We start from the raw sequence: 18,538 nt of genomic DNA, 5'->3' as shown, positions 1-18,538 counted from the left end.
AGTTAATGTGTGAGTTATTTTAAATTCAGCATCAATGTGTGGCAACCAATGAGAATAGATGGTAGAGCATAAAGGAAGTGAAATTTGTGAACTTTGATGAAGTTTTACATATTGTGAAATGAAAGCGCTAACCAGTTTTTATTGTTTTATGTGTTAAAGTGGTGCTTGCACCTTCTGAGTACTTGTATACAGTCTACAGTCATTCTTCAAGCTGTTTCTACATTTGTTGACTGCCTTTGGGATTTTTTATTTGGTTTTGTGAGTTTTTGGCTTGTTTGCATCAGTATGGCATCTGACAATTCATAGTATGTTTCCAGGTGATCTCCAGGTAAGTATCAGTCACACTGCACTCAGCAGTGAGTCAGTAGCTCAGTCTGTTAAATTCCTTCTACACAGTACATTTTGCCACACACAGTCCTGAGTTTGAATCCAGTGCTATGTAGCACTCCATTTTCAGTATCAGTCATGTAATGCTCACAATTTTTCTCTCCCAAAGAATACAAAAATGTTATCGGTGAGTTAGCCCATATTAAGTGCAGATATTATGTTTAGATCTCACAGAATGTTACACTCAATAACAAGAATGTGTTCATCTGCATTGTTGATTCAGAAATAAAACTGTGTAATCCCAGTATGGCTGTATTTGTTGCATGTCTGTACTATACCACTGCAGTCAATTATTAAATTATTTGCAGATGTTTCCTGCAGTTACAGCTAGTGGGTTCTACTCCCATGCCTGCCAGCTAAGCCGTGACAGCTGTCTAGTTTAATAACTGTACAGAAGGATCCATATTACATTATCGAATCCCGATAACATCGAACACCACAACACCGACATACAAAGCCCAAACCGCTAATATGTCAAACCCCCTAAACCGCAAATTTTCAAATCTCAAACCATCATAGTTGGCCGGCACCACTGAGCGCTACATACTACATACCCAAACATAATAAATAAAACACATACATACACAAACCAAACCCTACTTCTAACACTACACTAAACCTTACATACATTACTATCTATGCACTTACCTTAACCCACACCCTAACCCTAAGGTCCATAACTATCGCACACTTACCCTACAGACATATACCCAAACAAAACAAATAATCCTCACAAATACAGTTAACAAAACCCTACTTCTAACCCTACACTAAACCTTACATGCATTACCTATCTATGCACTTATCTTAACTCACACCCTAACCCTAAGGTCCGTAACTATCACACACTTACCTTACGGAGCTATACCACAGACGGGCCAACCATCACACTTCGACATTTCGTGTTTCGTGGTTTTGTACATTTGCCATTACCATCATTCACGCTTTATGTGTCGGTCTTCTGGTGTTCGACATTACTGGAATTTGACAACGTAATATAGACCTGTACAGAAACATGCCTCTCAAGTGTCACAATTTCTCATAATGTAATTAAAACTGACTAATCCACCTGTCACATGTTTACCAGATAAATTATTACCTGGAATGCAATGTATTACCAAATCTGCTTACAGAACACCCTGCTAGTTATATAAGTCCAAATTATGTGAAATCTTTCTGAGTAGTTCTGTACCTGCATTTGTTAGTGCTTGGCCCTTATTGTCCCATATCAGCTTGAGAGGTATGTACGTGCTACAACAGCTATAAGAGAATTGTAGTCACTGTAATCACAACTGTCAGTACACACATTTAGAATTATGTATGACCAGTGTTGTCAGGGATATCATCTGCAATTTCACTAATAGAATGTTCTCTCTCTCTCTCTCTCTCTCTCTCTCTCTCTCTATCTCTCTCTCTCCCCATCCCTTATCTTAATTTATTCATTATTGTAATGTATTATTATAATTTAATATTAACATAATTTTTAAACTAACTGCATTTTGGAAAATGTGGTTGATTACTGTTATGTTTTATTATGATTCAATGTTAACATATTTTGTTAAACTAACTGTTTAGTTGGCCTTATGGTTTACTTTACACTGGGATGTTGTTACAATACTGACTGTTATGTTACATAATGTTTAGTTACACATAACAAACATTAATATGTATTTGGATTAATAAATATGATGTTCCAATCTGTTAATATTAACTTATTGCTTTACCTCATTTGCCACAGTACATCAAGGTAGGCTGGTTATGGCTGATCCCCTACCTTGCCTTAACCAGCAGTGGCACCGGGTCCCAGCACATCTGGGAACCAGACCAGTGGTGCTCCCTCTGCTGCCCCAGCACTACCTGCTGCATTGGGTAGTATCGCCCCAGGGGACAGGGTCCAGTCCCCCTTTGGGAGCGGTGGTAGAGGGAGAGTAGTCACCTGGGATGAGCTACTGGTCCTGGTGTGCAAGTTAGACCACTGTGGCTATTGTCATAGCCTGCAATGGATTGAGGGTATTCTGGCCAACCTGGTGGGGCAGCCTCGCCCTGGTGCCCATCCTCCAGCACAGCCACCTTCAGGGCAGTGAAGGAGCAGTGCCAAAAGTCCCATGAGTAGGGATGTGAGTCATGCTGCTGCCTTCTGAAGGCACATGGGACTCAGATTCCACAACACCCTCTCTATCCAAGGTGCTCACCCCTCATGTGTCACACACTGCCCCGTCTTCTGTCTGCTGTCTTCTCTGTCTTGTCTGTTTGCAAGTCCATCCTCATCTACTCAACTTACCTTACCAACATATAGCTATGTTCCTTATCCAACATTCCACTCTCACCTTAAAAATATAAATAAATAAATGGGCACCTGCCCCAAAAAACAATTTGTCCCATACGTAGCTCTCCATTTTGCACACATGTCCACTGGACAAATGTAATTTGGTCCATCTGGGTTAACAATGCAGTCATATTGTCCTCACCCCTCTCTCTCTGGGGATTGAGAGTCCAAATTCACCTACAAATGCTGTCAAAAATGCACAGTTGTTGCTGTACAAGAAATGGATAGCTATGGTTCTTTCCTACACCCTTCCTACACTCTTTTGCACATCCCTCCCTGTCTTTCACTATGTTACCCCCTGCTTGCTCCCATTTCACCGCTTTTCTAGCTCCCCTTTTTCCTTTTCTTTATATTTTTTTAGTGTGGCACTGAACAATGTACCACATCTCACAGCTTCACTTAGCTCAGCTAAATATAACTATAATGACTGTTTATGGTTATCACAATGTAAGACACTATTACAAAACAAATACCTCTACCATGTTTTGAACCTGACCCATCACACCTAGAACACACTGCATTAATTCACCTCACCATGTAGCTTTTTATTAATGCAAGTGGTTTAAACAAAACATAGGTTATTGCCAGTTGCACTCATTAGGCATGTTTCAGTGGAGCTGCGTGATGTAACGTGCAAACTGGAATTTAAAGTAATGGAATGAATCGGAGTGTACTTTGGGCTCTGGTGCAATAGTACACCAATAGACAACCAAAGACATGATTATGGATGTAAGTGAGGCCTGTTATAGCAGGTGAATGTGCCTTTTTATGAGCAACATGTAGAAAGATATCTACCAAAGCATCAATGGCAAACTACATGTACAACTGGGACCCTGGTGCAAAAATACAGCCATATAAAGCCATGCACATATTGATGGATGTGCAATATGTTTGTCACAACTTGAATGTGTGCACATATATCTTGCAAATACACCTGCTCTAGCAGTGATTCAGTAGCTCAGTCTGTTAAATGCCTTGCATACAGTACATTTTGCCACACACAGTCCTGGGTTCAAAGCCAGTGTTGTGTTGCATTTCAAGTACATTATTGTGAAGACAGCAATTAATGAATTGCTCATGCACTCTTTATCCACACAAAGTATTACAAGTGTAACAACTGTTTTCAGTGCTGGAAGGCATAGGCCTGCAGGTAGGGTCACACTTCACATATCCGTAAAGCATAAGTCTATTTTGCCTAGTACCCTGTTACCGACACAGCTGCCTAACATGCATTCTATAAATACATGCCATACTTGGAGTGTAAAGGATACCCCCACCCTGGCTCCACCTCTACAATAAGGGTGACACAGGTATACCTAAACTTGTTGTCCTCCAAAGAGTTCACACCCTCTGCCTCTGTCTATTACCTGCAGCTGCAGCAGCTGTAGCCAGTGGTACACACAGCTGTGTGTAAAGGTTTCTGCTACAGACAGACCTGCCTTCTGCGTTTATGTAGTCTCCTCCCCAGTATTGTCCATCTCAACAGCTAAGAAAGGGGCCTTGGTCTACATGAAGCCCTTATATATTGTACAGTGGTTGCATGTCATTGGCTAATGATAGTGCAATTCTGCTGTTTAGGCTGCAATTAGCATATTAGAGCCACAGATTGGTTTACAGGCAATTACCTGCTAATGAGCAGCATGTTAAAACTGCAAGCAGTTGGCTATGGGGAAACAGTCTATATAAGACTTTCTCACACAGAGCACACCTTTGTGAAACTTTACCAGATACACAGTTCAACAGAAGAGTATTACACTGTAGTAGGTATGTAACTGTTTTTGTGTATAACAGGATTCAGATGGGAGGATAGATGTATGGGGAATAGGGATTACAGCAGTAAGCCAGTCTTAGACCTGTGGTAATGACATGCCAGTGATACCTTGCTGACTTACACCTATAGGGGATGTACAATACATCAGGGTAGCATTATCTTTTGTCAGTGTGACACACTGGTGTTTTGGGACTGTCCCTATATAGTGGTTATTATAGCACACTGCTATTTGTCTGGCACTGCTTTTATGACATATTATTGTGCAGTTCGCCTTAGGGGACACACCACAGTGGACTGGAGTGTTGACTGTATGATCATACAGCAGAAGCTGTCATGGCACACAGGGAAATACCTTGGCAATGGTACTATCTCAGTTGTATCCACAAATGTAGTATGTTGTCACACTGTGGGTTATGTCATGTGTGAGCAAGAGTGATTAGTGCCAGCAATTTTGTACTTACTGTATCTGTACATAGTGGACATCCATGTATATGATCCTGTATTGTGGCTCCCTTTTGTTGTCTTTCAGGACTAATGTATAGTAGAAGACATGCCCCCTTCTTAGATGCTGAGAATGAACTGATACTTGAAGGACTAAGGCAGCATCACCACATACTCCTATCCAGGGGGAGGCATAACAGAAAACAGCAGGCTGCATTGTGGGCAGACGTTGTCCAGGAGGTGAATGCCCATGGCCACCAGGATAGGACATATGACCAGGTTAGATACCACACTACCAACATGGTGAATGCTGCACGATGAAGGGCAGCTAATGTAGCCAGGGACTGTGTCATCACCAGTGGAGGGCCTGCAGCAGAACAACCACTCATGGCCAGTGAGGAATTCCTGGTGAACTTAGGGACACATGACAGCTCCTAGGCATCCATCACAACATACATTGTGGAGGTGGGTGCCACAGTGTCCACAGCAGAGGATCATGCAAATAAGCTTACAGTGATCACCATTGTAATACTGTAGTAGTCATTCTGTCAGGCTGTACATCCCTTTACATGGGTGTCAGATTTAAGTGCTTTGGGGGGGGGGGTTTAAGCTCCGTTGTACAGTCATACTGAGAATGTCACCAATACATTAAGTAGCACAGTAGCTACTGTAAATGTGAGATATATGCAGGTATTACATTGTTGTGCTGCAGTATGCGGCGGTACTGAGATTACCTTCCACTCACCTTTTTACAAGTCTGTCAGATGTTGTCTCCAGCTGTGGTTCTCCTCCTGGTAGGATTGATACTATATTGTTAAGGAACATATCTATACTATAAAAATTAAGGGCCAGAATAATGGGCTATGTACAATTAATGTTCAGTGTACCCAGAGTAGAATGTTGGTGTGTTCCAGTCTGGATCACGTACCTAAGGTTCTTAGCGTGGTTACTCACAGCACTGTAGTTGAATGAACATAAACACTTGTGCAGTTATAGTTAAGAGTGAATACACATCCTGGGTTACATGAGGCAATTAATCCAACATGGCTTCTAAAAACAGAAAGGTTGATGGTACATACCTTAGGCATTGAAACATGTATGTCTATATATTTGTTAAGATGGGTGCATTGGGTGTTAAGTGTTGTTTTATCAAGTTTATTGTCATATTGCATAACTAAAAGGTAAATTATACTGGCCAAGTTTCATGTGATTTACGTGATGTGCTTGTTATAAAGGGCTTGAGTGGAATGCAAAGTTTGTTGTAAGGAAGTCTGTTGTGCATGACAGCAGAGATGGGAAGATGTGAGATTGGTAATGCAGTTGTGGATCCACATTATTATGACTATTTGTGGAGTTTCCATACATAATAGTGCAGATAGAAATTTACTGCTTTTGTCTTGGCTCCCACAGGTGACCAAGGGGCTTGGGAACTCTCACCCACACAACCTGATGTCAGTGTCTCTTCAGGCTCTGATGATGATGGTGGCCACAGTGAGGCGCAGGTGAGATTGTTGGGGGCTGAATCTGTCCCAGAGATTAACATCCCTCTTCTGTACCCATTGTCACTGCACACAGTCAGCATCCCCACACATACCCAGTCCCCACAGGCCACAGACATTGGACAGTCAGAGGGTGGTGACATTGAACAGAGCCATATGGCAACTATTCAGTGAGTGTAGGCATTGGCCATAGCCAGAGAGCTGGTGAAGTCCCACACAGGCGGATTGACAGGGGTGCTCATAGCTGAACTTCTGCCCATCCACCACCTGTTGCAGGTGTCACATCACAAGGTAACTCAGTGTATGTTTTGGGCCATCATGGAGGTACAGGAATGTTCTGAATGGAACACCAGATGTATGCTTAGGGTTATGGATGAGGCACAGTCTGACATCCATGACTGCCTCCACCACATTGAGGACACCCTGGATCAGTTCACTAATGCAGTGGACAGACAGTGGGCTGAGACAGTGTCTGTCTTGGACCATACATTGTCTGTGCTGGAACGTGTGGTTGGAATAGGGCATCAGACCCATGGACGTAGCACCATCTACTGAGAGTCCATGTGGCCATGCACTGTTATGCTCCCATAGTGGCAGTGCATTCAGCACTACAGAGATGAGTCTGCTGTCCACACCATGACATGGAAGGCCATGGGCTCGTGGTCCTGGGTGGTTCCATGAGGGACCTGGACCCAGCAGTCAGCAGTCACCATCTTACATTAGCACCACGTCAGACTTTGGGCAAGGTGGTGCCAGTGCAACTCCTGGCAGATCCAGTTCCCATGCTCAGGGCTGGAGACGCTGAACTGTCAACTCTACCATGTATGGTCCAAAGATGTCCATCATACACACATGTAGGGCTGGAACTGAGTTTGACTGTGTACATGCACTCACTCACACACCACTGTCACATGCAGGTCACCTACAGAAAAACACGGCACCTCTCAATGATCTATCTAACCTGCTCCCCATCCTGACTTACACACATGCTGTCAACAATTTGGGCCAGCCTAGGTTTCCTGCAACTCCACACCACACCCTGTGCATGTGATGATTCCTGTGCCACATCCCTGTCATCCTTCCTGTTGATGCAGAGACATGAACCTATGCAAATGATGCCTAGGGTGACTATATTACTTGACATGTACTTGTATACTGCAGTCTTGTGTTGCCATGCCTCTTGTAGTAGTCAACAACATATACTGTATGCTGGCATGTGTTATAAATACACAACATACATTTGTGTACCTTATGTTGTATGATGTTGTACAGGCAGTACTGTTACACAGTGAAAGGTATATCATGGTCCTGTGTATGTTTCTGTTCCAGGAATCTGAGGAGATAACCTATCGACACACAGTTGCAGTAAGGTGGCACAGGATGACATGGCAGCACAGTGGAAATATGGCATCAGCAAGGTACAGTTGTTTGTGTGCATGTCTCCATAGGTTCATATGTGTATAACAGTCTAACAAGGACATTGGCAGCCATCAGTGTACCCCTGCATTCATAATTTGTGATAAGGTCCACTATGTATGATACATGTCACCTGTGTTTTCAGAACTTACACATCTACAAGCTTTGGTGATGGAGTGTACCCATCTAGAAATATCCTGTGTCCTGTTCAGACAGTTGGCCAACATCAGGTATGATTGTTGTGTTGTAGTGATGTTGTGTAGATCCAGTAAGTGACACCTGTCCCACTCACACAAATCAGGATCAGTACACACAGTGTAGTGACATGTGTATCCCCAAAAGACAGGCCCAGATAGTCACTGACCGCAGATGTCATGATGCCACATATGATGAGTCTATACCCATATCATGTACACTCCCTAGTCCCCACCACATGTGACACATGCCAGTCTTGCAACCTGTCCCATACCTGCCATATTGAAAGAGCAGTTCATAACAGGCCTCACAATGGAAGGCACATAACATCTATTGCACAGCCTAAAATTCCATGCTGACACCCACCTGTGATCTGACATGGGCTAGTAACATCATTGGATATCCCTTGCATTCATACAAACACCACTATCTGCACACCAGCTGAGTGGCTACAGCACCTGTTCTACCCTTGCACAGAGGTGATGCATCTACTGACCAACATAACTATACAACTCTCTGTGTAACTATCCATAACTATATGCCCATTGGGGTGATCACCATGGAGCTTCTCAGCACACATATCTGTGGTGTACACATGGTTGAGTGTGCACACTTTGGATGTGTGAAAGGGGATGCATGACTGTAACATGTGGTGGACATTTCTGAGGCAGTCAGCAGGGACATGGGTGAGGGTACATCAGGTCGTACAAACCCCAGACTGAGCCAAGCCTTCCAACTATACCACCCATTCAGGCAACATGTACAAAGCACCCATGTAGGTATCCACAATACTGTCATTGTAGGACTCACTATGTGGCCCATTGATGGCAGACATATGCAACATGGGGACATCTGACTCCAATAGCTGATCTGTAAGCAGCAGTGCTCAACAGAATGCAGTCCTGGGTCCTCTACTGCTTGGACTGCATGTCACCACAGTACATATGATACTGAATGACTGTGGCTAACACTGTTGACTGCTGCCTGCCAGTTGTGAACAGTCCTAGAGTATCTGTGTTATGTCAGTATCCTGCAGGAGGGTATTGCAAATGCATGTCTGGTGACATACTAATGGTCATAATCACTGAGTGAATATATATGTAGTATTCTTACCATCTGATAGACCTATGTCCCTATTTAATAGCACATCAGTGCAAGCATGTGATGTACATGCCCAGATTTGAAAAAGTGGGCACACAGACCTGGCCATACAGGTGTACACCTAATGTGCTTCAGATCACCATGTCCCTACAGTGGTATGGCAGAAGTTATATGGCATAACTGAGGCCACAGTCACCATTAGGTGACATACTCATAGCCTACACATAATCTTCCCTCAGCATGCCAATATATGACTCCAACAGCCATTTGTTGATGTACCTTACCAAGCTATACTGACACTTGCACACAGCAAAATGGTCCCTCAGAAGGCCACTACATATCTTCAGTATGTGCTCACTGCTGTTTGTCTGCAATGTGTGTCATTGCCACCTGTGGCATTTAGTATACTCACAGTGATCTGTGCCTTGCATACAGGGCAAGGTATGACCCTGCTGGAGTGCATATGCTGCCTATCTGTAGGGAGCATAGTAGATGGATAACTCACTCTATGGATATTAACCTATGTGTTGTACATACTACATGCTTGTGGGAGACATTTGCCTAGCAGACATAAACGCACCCTTGAAACAGACCCTGCCTAGTGGTCCACAGATCACCTCAGTGCACCTCAGCACATGGCATCTGTTTGGCTGTGCAACTGTCACCTCAACACATGGCATCTGCTTGTATCCCTCTTGGACTGGGGCAATATGTGCTGATCCTGTTCTGAGAGGTATACAGACGTCTCCAATTGTGAGGGCTGAACAACCATTATGCTAGTAAGCTTCACATGCCCTAGGTATTGCACACAACCTGGCAATTGATTGAGTAGTACCCCTTGTTGACGTACATTCTATCCTCCTCACTGGGTGGTGTCTTGATGTGTACATGAGTGCAATCTGTGGCACCCAGTACCTCAAGGTAGTGTGCTACATGGTAGAAGTTTTGCATATTGCTGGCTCTCGCCTCAGGGATGAGGAGGAAATATATGTACTCACTGGCATGTTGTAGCATAGCATCCAGGAACTAGTGAGGTACCCTAGATGCTGATGCCTGTGAGACCCCCATCATGTCCCCAGTTGGTATTTGGAAAGTACCTGTGGCTATTATCCTAAGGGCTGCACATACTTTTGTTTCCACTTGGATGGGTTCCCCTCTGTGGCTCTGGGTCTGAGTTGACTGCTGCAGAGCTCAGTGAGTTCTTGTAGTATTTCCCTGTCCACACTGTACAATCTTCAGTTCATGTAGCTCCTGGAAGGTGACATTGGACCTGAACACTCTTGTCCTTGTCTGCCTAGGCCTACTGTCAGCAGCAGTGCCTCCAGCATCTAGCACATACAGATGTAGCAGACCTGCAGCAGCCCCTAGCATTCTTTCAGTTAAAATTCACAAGTCTGTACTGCAATGATGCAGAGTATGAGGGGAAATCAGATTGTAAGGTGTATGCATACTTTATAGTGCTCTACTGTAGGTGTTGCCTGTGTGATTGGCTACCTAAGATGCATTGCACTTGCCTAGTATATCATTAACTTCATTTAATGTCCATAGTTAAATCACTGGCCTTTTAGATACTCTCAGCACAGCAGTATGCCATGCAAACACAAAACTTAGAATTCAGTTTACACCCTCCCAGACTTGCATGATCAGCACATCGGCACACCATGCAAACATGGTCAAACACATGCTCCGTAGCTAAACAAAGCTTAGAATTCAGTTTACACCCCCCAGACTTGCATGCTCAGCACAGCAATGTGCTGCACAAACATGGTGAAACACATGCCTTTTAGTTAAACACAGCTTAGAATTCAGTTTACTCCCCACTAGACTTGCTCTACCTGCATCATTTGCATGAGATTCATCTGCTTATGAAGTGATTTGCATGCCACAGAACTTCCTATGTTGGCATGTGCATGCACGCCACCCAGCAGTGCTTACTGGATGGCACACCTGCTTACTTTCATGTAAGCACCTTGGCACGATGCCTACATGGTAAAAAAGAGTGTGTAGGCTTTGTTAAATTCCCCCCATTAAATTATTCTAAGACTAAAGAAGATAATTTTATCGTTGCTATTATTTAATTTGTTAGTTACATAAAATTATTGCATTCTTATATAAATTTTGTGCAACTAAGAACTGGATTAATTGTATTGCTAAAACTATGGCCAGGATTCATAAAGAGCTATACAAAGTGTACCAATTGTGTTGTTGTCTCGCAGTGCTGCCAGCATGATAGCGCAACATTTGTTCATTAAGCATCACCACATGACATGTAGAGCTACCAAACATAGATACATGGCAGAATATGCTAATGAACATATAAAGAGCAAAAGTACATGGTAATTTACCAATCCAACATGGCAGAGCTATTCAGGAAGCTGTAAAGCAATCATGAATGCGCACTGTAGGCTTTCACCATGTACTCCAAAACTCTTTGGAATACAGCCACGATTACACTTACAAACATATATATGTTAGGGGCTGCTGTTGCTGTTATTATACTGTATGTGCAGCAGGCTTTAAATCAGGGTGCTGCTGTTGCTGCTGTCAGACCTTGGGGAAGAAGAAGAATGTTTAAACCCCATTTAACTTATCATGGACTTCATGAAACAGAAATTGTTGATAGATACAGGGTGGACAAGGAAACACTGGAGGAAATAAACAATCTCTGCTGCCCCCACCTCAGGCCAAAGAGAAATTGTGGAGAACCCATCCCAGTGGAAATAAATTACCTGTACTAGCTTCAGGTGCTTTCCAGAGACCCACAGAGGATATATTAGGGATGTCAGAAGCATCAGTCTCTAGAATATTACATCAGATTTTAAATGCAATGCTACTACATGCAAGGGAGCATATCTGTTTGAAATGAACACTACAGGACAGAGCAAGAACCATGAAAGAATTTTATGCAATAGCATACGTCCCTGAAGTTTTGGGGGCCATAGATTGCACACATATAGAAATAAAAGCCCCACCTGGGGAACAGGAAAGGCGGTACATCAACAGAAAAGATTTACACTTTATAAACCATCAGGTTGTCTGTAATGCCCTGTTTGTACAGGTAACCTAGGCAGTTTCCAGGACTCACACATATGGCACACCTGTGAACTGTACACCAGGTTTCCTAGGGGTGACATTTCTCAAGGGCATCTAGTGGGAATGTAGGTTATGCACTGGAGCCCTGGCTCATGATACCATGAGAAACCCATACAATTCCACTGAGCAAGGATGCAATGAGGCCCATGCACAAACTAGGAACATCATAGTGTTTGTGTTTGGTTTGCTTAAATTAAGGTTCCAGTGTCTAGACACATCAGGAGGTCCACTGCAGTATGACCCAGGCACCTGTGCCAAAACACTTGCAGTCTGTGCCATATTACACAATATAATTATCAGGAAATAGCTCCAAAATGGACAATGAGGGGCATTACTACAGTTTCAGGGATCACAGACAGGGGCAGCAGCAGCAGGTATAGATGAGGAGTCTGAGGGAAAACAACCAGCTGCAGATAATGCCAGCAGTTGAAGCCATGCACAGTATGCCCTGGCTGTGGCTAAGAGCCAAAAGATGGCACACAGAATCCTTACCTAGGTCAAGGCCTAAGACCCCCCACACACACATGCAGGAAAACTGATGCCTGTCAACATCCCAACCTTTCCTTAAGTATGTGATTGTTATATTCCGATACAATTTTTACCTGTTGGAATGACAAGGTTAGTGTGGAACTAGTAAAGAAAAAAAAAGTTATTTAACTGATTACTCTCTTATGAAAATATGTATATGACCCTAAGCAGAGCCTTTTGTTTGTGATGTACAGTTATGTCAGTTATATCTCCACTGTAAGATGTTTTGTAACATACAATCACCTTTTAGAACCACTAGTTTGCAACAAGCATTTCATTTGACCACCATTCATAAAACACAGAGCAGGTCAGTTATGCCCTCTTTTGGACAACTATACCAAGAAGCAAGACTGAAGTATCTAATGCTTACAGTGCTTTAATGACAATGCTAACTGAAATATGATGCATTTATACAATATAGAAGTAATCTATTAATGTATGAGTAGGAACAAAAATCAAACCCTCTACCTTTGCAATTCATATTGATAAAGCCAATCACATGAATAAGCAAGCATTAGCTATCCACTGTGTGCATCAGACCTATATGCAACCCTAAGTCACAAAGACATGTGAAAAGGGCAGGGTACAATCATCATCATAATTTGCACATGGGTAGGGGGATAGAAGGCAAGGCTGACACCAAGGAAGTGGAGTGTGTTCAAGTAAGAAACACATGTATCTGTCAGAGTATACAGCATTCAGGGCCAGTAACAACAGATGTACAGAACTCAGCAGTATTGTTTGCATAGTTTGTATGTGTGTGAGGAGATGTGGGCAAGTATTTTTTTTTCTCTGTGTTTGCATGTTTGCATGAACACAATCAAGCACTGTGCTAGCACTACATACTGACATCTTGGACAAGTGTGAGCCCTGCATGGCAAACTACTCAGTTCAGCATTGTCACCACTGACCATAAGAAACACCTCTGCAATGAGTTGAACTGCTACTTCCATGGTCCTGGCTAGAAGATGAGGTGCTATCTGAATGTGAGAAATGTCTGCTGGATGAGCACTCATCAGTACTACATGCAGAACCATGACCCTGTAGCCTATCATGCCTGTGTGTGGACAGAGCAGTGGATGTAATGTCATTGTATTAGCAGGATCTTGCATGACCACATCTGATAACACCAGAAGATGGAATATATCCCTGGCCTCTTAGACGGCCACCTTCCCCCAACAGATATTCCATCACAGAATCTACACAGTCCAGTGAGTCATTCATCCTGTTTAAGGAGTTGCCCACATGTTTCAGGAAGTCACTCATGTCAGAAAGCATGAAATTTAGTAGTCACACTATCTCTTCAAAGGTCCTGCAGTAACGTGCCTGTGTGCTCACTGTGGCCGTATATTTATGTCTGGTGACACCCGATGACACAACAGCTTCAGGAGGAGAATGAACAGCAGGCCTCCTCCGAGCACCCCTACTAACCCTCTTGTCTGACACCACACCCTCATGATGGCTGCAGGGACAAGCTACCAGCTCTGCACTCAGAGTAACCATGCTCTACCCCCAGACTGTGCCTGTCCATCACCACCTTCATCATTAGAGGCTACCAGTACTCCAACATCAGGTGGTAAGAATTCCACATTGTTGCTGCCAGGATCACCTGTGATTACAAGCAATAAACGCAACAAACATAAAAGTATGTTAAATCTCTTAACAGATGCTAAACTTGCAAAAATCTTACTGTCATATAGACGTGAATCTACCTTATATACAGTATTAACTATAAACAAATGTGTGCTTACAGTGTGCAGGTTGGTCGGCAGACTGAAATCCAGAAGTACCTTTATGGGAGGAATAGAAAGGAAAGAAGTCTGCTAATTATCACAATGCAAATGAAACAAGAAAAATAATATTAAAAAGGTTATTATAAAAAAGTTAGTGAACAATTGGCTGTACCCCCAAATCTAAACTGAAAGCAAACTCCACTCTTACTGTTGTCTGAGTCACACAGTTATCACTGGGTCTCACTCTCTCTCTCTCTCTCTCTCTCTCTCTATGCATATAAATGTATCTATATATATCTATCTTCTTCTTCTTCTTTTGGCTGCTCCCGTTAGGGGTCACCACAGCGGATCATCTGTTTCCATTTCTTCCTGTCTTCTCCATCTTGCTCTGTCACACCAACCACCTGCAAGTCCTCTCTCACCACATCCATAAACCTTATCTTAGGCCTTCTTCTTTTCCTGTTACCTGGCAGCTTCATCCATAGCATATTTTTCGCAATATACTCTGCATCCCTCCTCAGCACATGTCCAAACCAATATAATCCTGCCTCTCTGGCTTTGTCGCCAAACCTTCCAACCTGGGCGGACCCTCTAATATACTTATTCCTAATCCTGTCCACCCTCATCACACCCAGTGCAAATCTTAACATCTTTAACTCTGCCACGTCCAGCTCTGACTCCTGCCTTTTTGTCAATGCCACTGTCTCCAGCCCATATAACATAGTTGATCTCACTACCCTCTTGTAGACCTTCCCTTTCACTCTTACTGGTACTCTTTTGTCACAAATCACTCCTGACACTCTTCTCCAGCCACTCCATCCTGCCTGTACTCTCTTCTTCACCACTCTTCCACACTCACCATTACTCTGAACTGTTGATCCCAAGTATTTATACACACACACACACACACACACACACACACACACACACACACACACACGCACGCATATATATATATATATATATATATATATATATATATATATATATATATATATATATATATATATATATATATATATATATATATATATATATATATACAGGGTCTATATTAGAACATCGAAGTTTCAAAACTTCGAATGTTCTAATATAGAACCCTATTATGCGAAAGTTGAAAATATCGAAGCAACAAAAAAAACAATTTTTTCCTAGGGAAAGAATTCAGTTGTCCATTTCTGTTGCTTCGGTATTTTCAGCGTTGTGGTGGAAAGTTACGGGTCGGGTTCAGGTAAGTGTGCGATTGAGTGTGGGTTAGGGTAGTTAGGGTTAGGGTGCGGGTTAGGTTTATGTGCGATTGTGTGGACATGAGGGTTAGGGTTAAGGTAAGTGGATAGTTAGTGGTGTGTGTGTATAGTTTAGTGTAGGGTTAGGTGTAAGATTTTAGGTGTATGTGTGTGGATTGCTGTTTGTTTGGTGTGCTTGTGTTGTGTGTATGTGTTTTGGAACAACAAATTTTTTCCCTAGGAAAAAAGTTGCTGTTCTGTATGTTCGATGTTTTTAGCTTTCGCGTAATAGGGTTCGATATTAGAGCATTCGATATTTTGAAACTTCACTGTTCTAATATAGACTATATATATATATATATATATATATATATATATATATATATATATATGGGTCCACTTCACATAATCGAACATCCAAATGTTCGACTTTCAAATGGCTGAGACCATATGACTGAACAGTTGAATGTTCGACAATGTGAAAAAATAAACAAAAAAAAAAACAAAAAAAAAAAAAAACTAAACAGTGCTAGCTGTGCTCCCCCACACACACCCCCGCTATTTAAATATACCAACTCCGAGATCGCACTACATTGCAGTAAAGGGAAATCTTCCCATTCTGTGCTCTATGAAGATATATATATATATATATATATATATATATATATATATATATATATATATATATATATATATATATATATATATATATATATATATATATCAGGAACTTTAGATACACGCATAAGATGTAACAATGACACTTGCTTCTTGCATACCTGGAAGGTCTATTTGTGACATTCTGGGTCTGTACTCCATCATATGCACCAATGTCAAGGAGACTGGTGGAACCCTCTGACAAGCTATTTTGATCTGTGATAGTGGAGTAAGAATATACTTTTGGATAATCTGACTGAGGATAAATCTATTAGAATAATGAATACTAATAAAGGGGGAAGGGTTGTATTGATTTACCAGATAGAGTATGTGAGCAAGATTGTTGAGGTTTTACAGGAGATACGAAATATACTTTATCCTCTAGGAACAAAATTAACATTGCATATAAAAAGATCGACCTGTTCCTGGAAGGTACTTGCACATGGGGGATTATCAGTTATGAGATAAAGGAATTTCTTTAGATGAAGTATCCCTTTATTCCAGTGGTTTTAGGATTCCCAAAACACAAAATAACATGTTTAATCCCCCTTACAGATTAATTGTTTCTGTACAGAACTCCAAGACATACCTGCTTGCAGTTTACATTGATATAAGAATGTTCTTGGGGGAGGGGGGTTATTCCCATGTTTTAAAGGATTCATGGGATTTTTGGGCTAAACTAACACATGAATTATGGACAGACATTAACTATAGATGCTATACTCCTTTTCATGAGTATCCTCTGTGATGTGGGACTTGAGTTTTTTCAGCAAGCACTATGGATTTTGAATTTTTGGATAATAAGGAGTTAAATTGTTTGGAGGAACAGATGGAATTGGTATTACACAACATTTTTGTTTTGTTTTTTGAGGGTGAATTTATAAGATTATATTCTTAAAATATATTACAAGTACTACTGCATTTCTAAAGTTTACTCATAAATTCATGCCCCTTTCTATGCATTACTTGGATGTTAAGTTGTTTGTAGAAGATAACCACTTGGTATCTTCCATTTATAGAAAGAGTACCATTTCAGATTCATACTTGCATGTTAATAGCTGTCACCCTTTGTTTTGTAAGAGAAATCTGGTCAAGGGACAATTTATAAGGACAGAATGGTTTCAAAATAACATGTGTTTATGGAAGAACTAGACAGAATGAAATCTATGCTTTTGGAGAGGGGGTATCTGATAGGCCTATTTTCTACCATCCAAACTGAGGTAGTAAGAGGGAGGAGAGATAAATATATTCCCCTACTGGATAATTCTATAACAGTATATGGCCAAAGTGATTGAGTTGATATGGCCTTTAACTATCAAAACTCTATGCCCATTAAGTACAACAGTTATAGTTCTCTTGTGAAGAATATTGTTAATAAGAATTGGTCTATACTCAAAGTTGATGGAATTTTCTGAACTGTTGGAGATGGCCCACATTTTATTTATTAAGTAGATAGCAACATTAAGAAATTTTTACAGTGTGAGAAAGTGGAGAGACCACCTGGAATGGTGAATTGTGGGAGATGTAGCTTGTGCAATTACATCTTTGACCAGGGATCTATTGGACTGCATAACCACTGTGCCACAAAAGTGACCTTTGTGAAAGGGAATTGTGAAACAAAGGGATTAGTTTATATGGCCATTTGTAAACAGTAAAAAGCAATGAACTGAGTAGCATAACAGTTTAATAAAACAAAAACAAAGCTTTCAGGTTAAAAACCCTTCATCAGTGCTGACATCACATCCTACTACAAACCAATTTATACAAATTCAAATGCATCACAGCCAATAGCATCCATTAATTTATCTTAAAGAAATACTTAAACAGATTCAATAAGGCATTTAAATATAAAAAATAAAAAAATAATAATGCAAACAATTCTGTCTATGTTTTAAAACAGGTTTTAAAGATACCATCTGATTTAAGCCAGGTATTCGCTCTGCAGACAATAAAATAATACATTTATATTCACTCATGTCTAACCTATTGTTTATGTCTCCCCATCTACTACTTTTATTCGCAATGTCTGTGACCTTAAAAATAAAGCTATGTGCCGGACCAGTTTTGTGTATATGTTTAGCTAAAGCATTTGTCAATATTTTACATCTAATATCAGAGTTATGTTCAATTATTCTGTCTTTTAGACTTATATTCAATTTTCCTGC

This window comes from Protopterus annectens, chromosome 2.part0 (assembly GCF_019279795.1).
Source record: "Protopterus annectens isolate FY-2018-M chromosome 2.part0, PAN1.0, whole genome shotgun sequence".
NCBI lineage: Eukaryota > Metazoa > Chordata > Ceratodontiformes > Protopteridae > Protopterus > Protopterus annectens.
The sequence above is the reverse complement of the archived record's forward strand: the minus strand, read 5'-3'. Positions refer to the sequence as shown.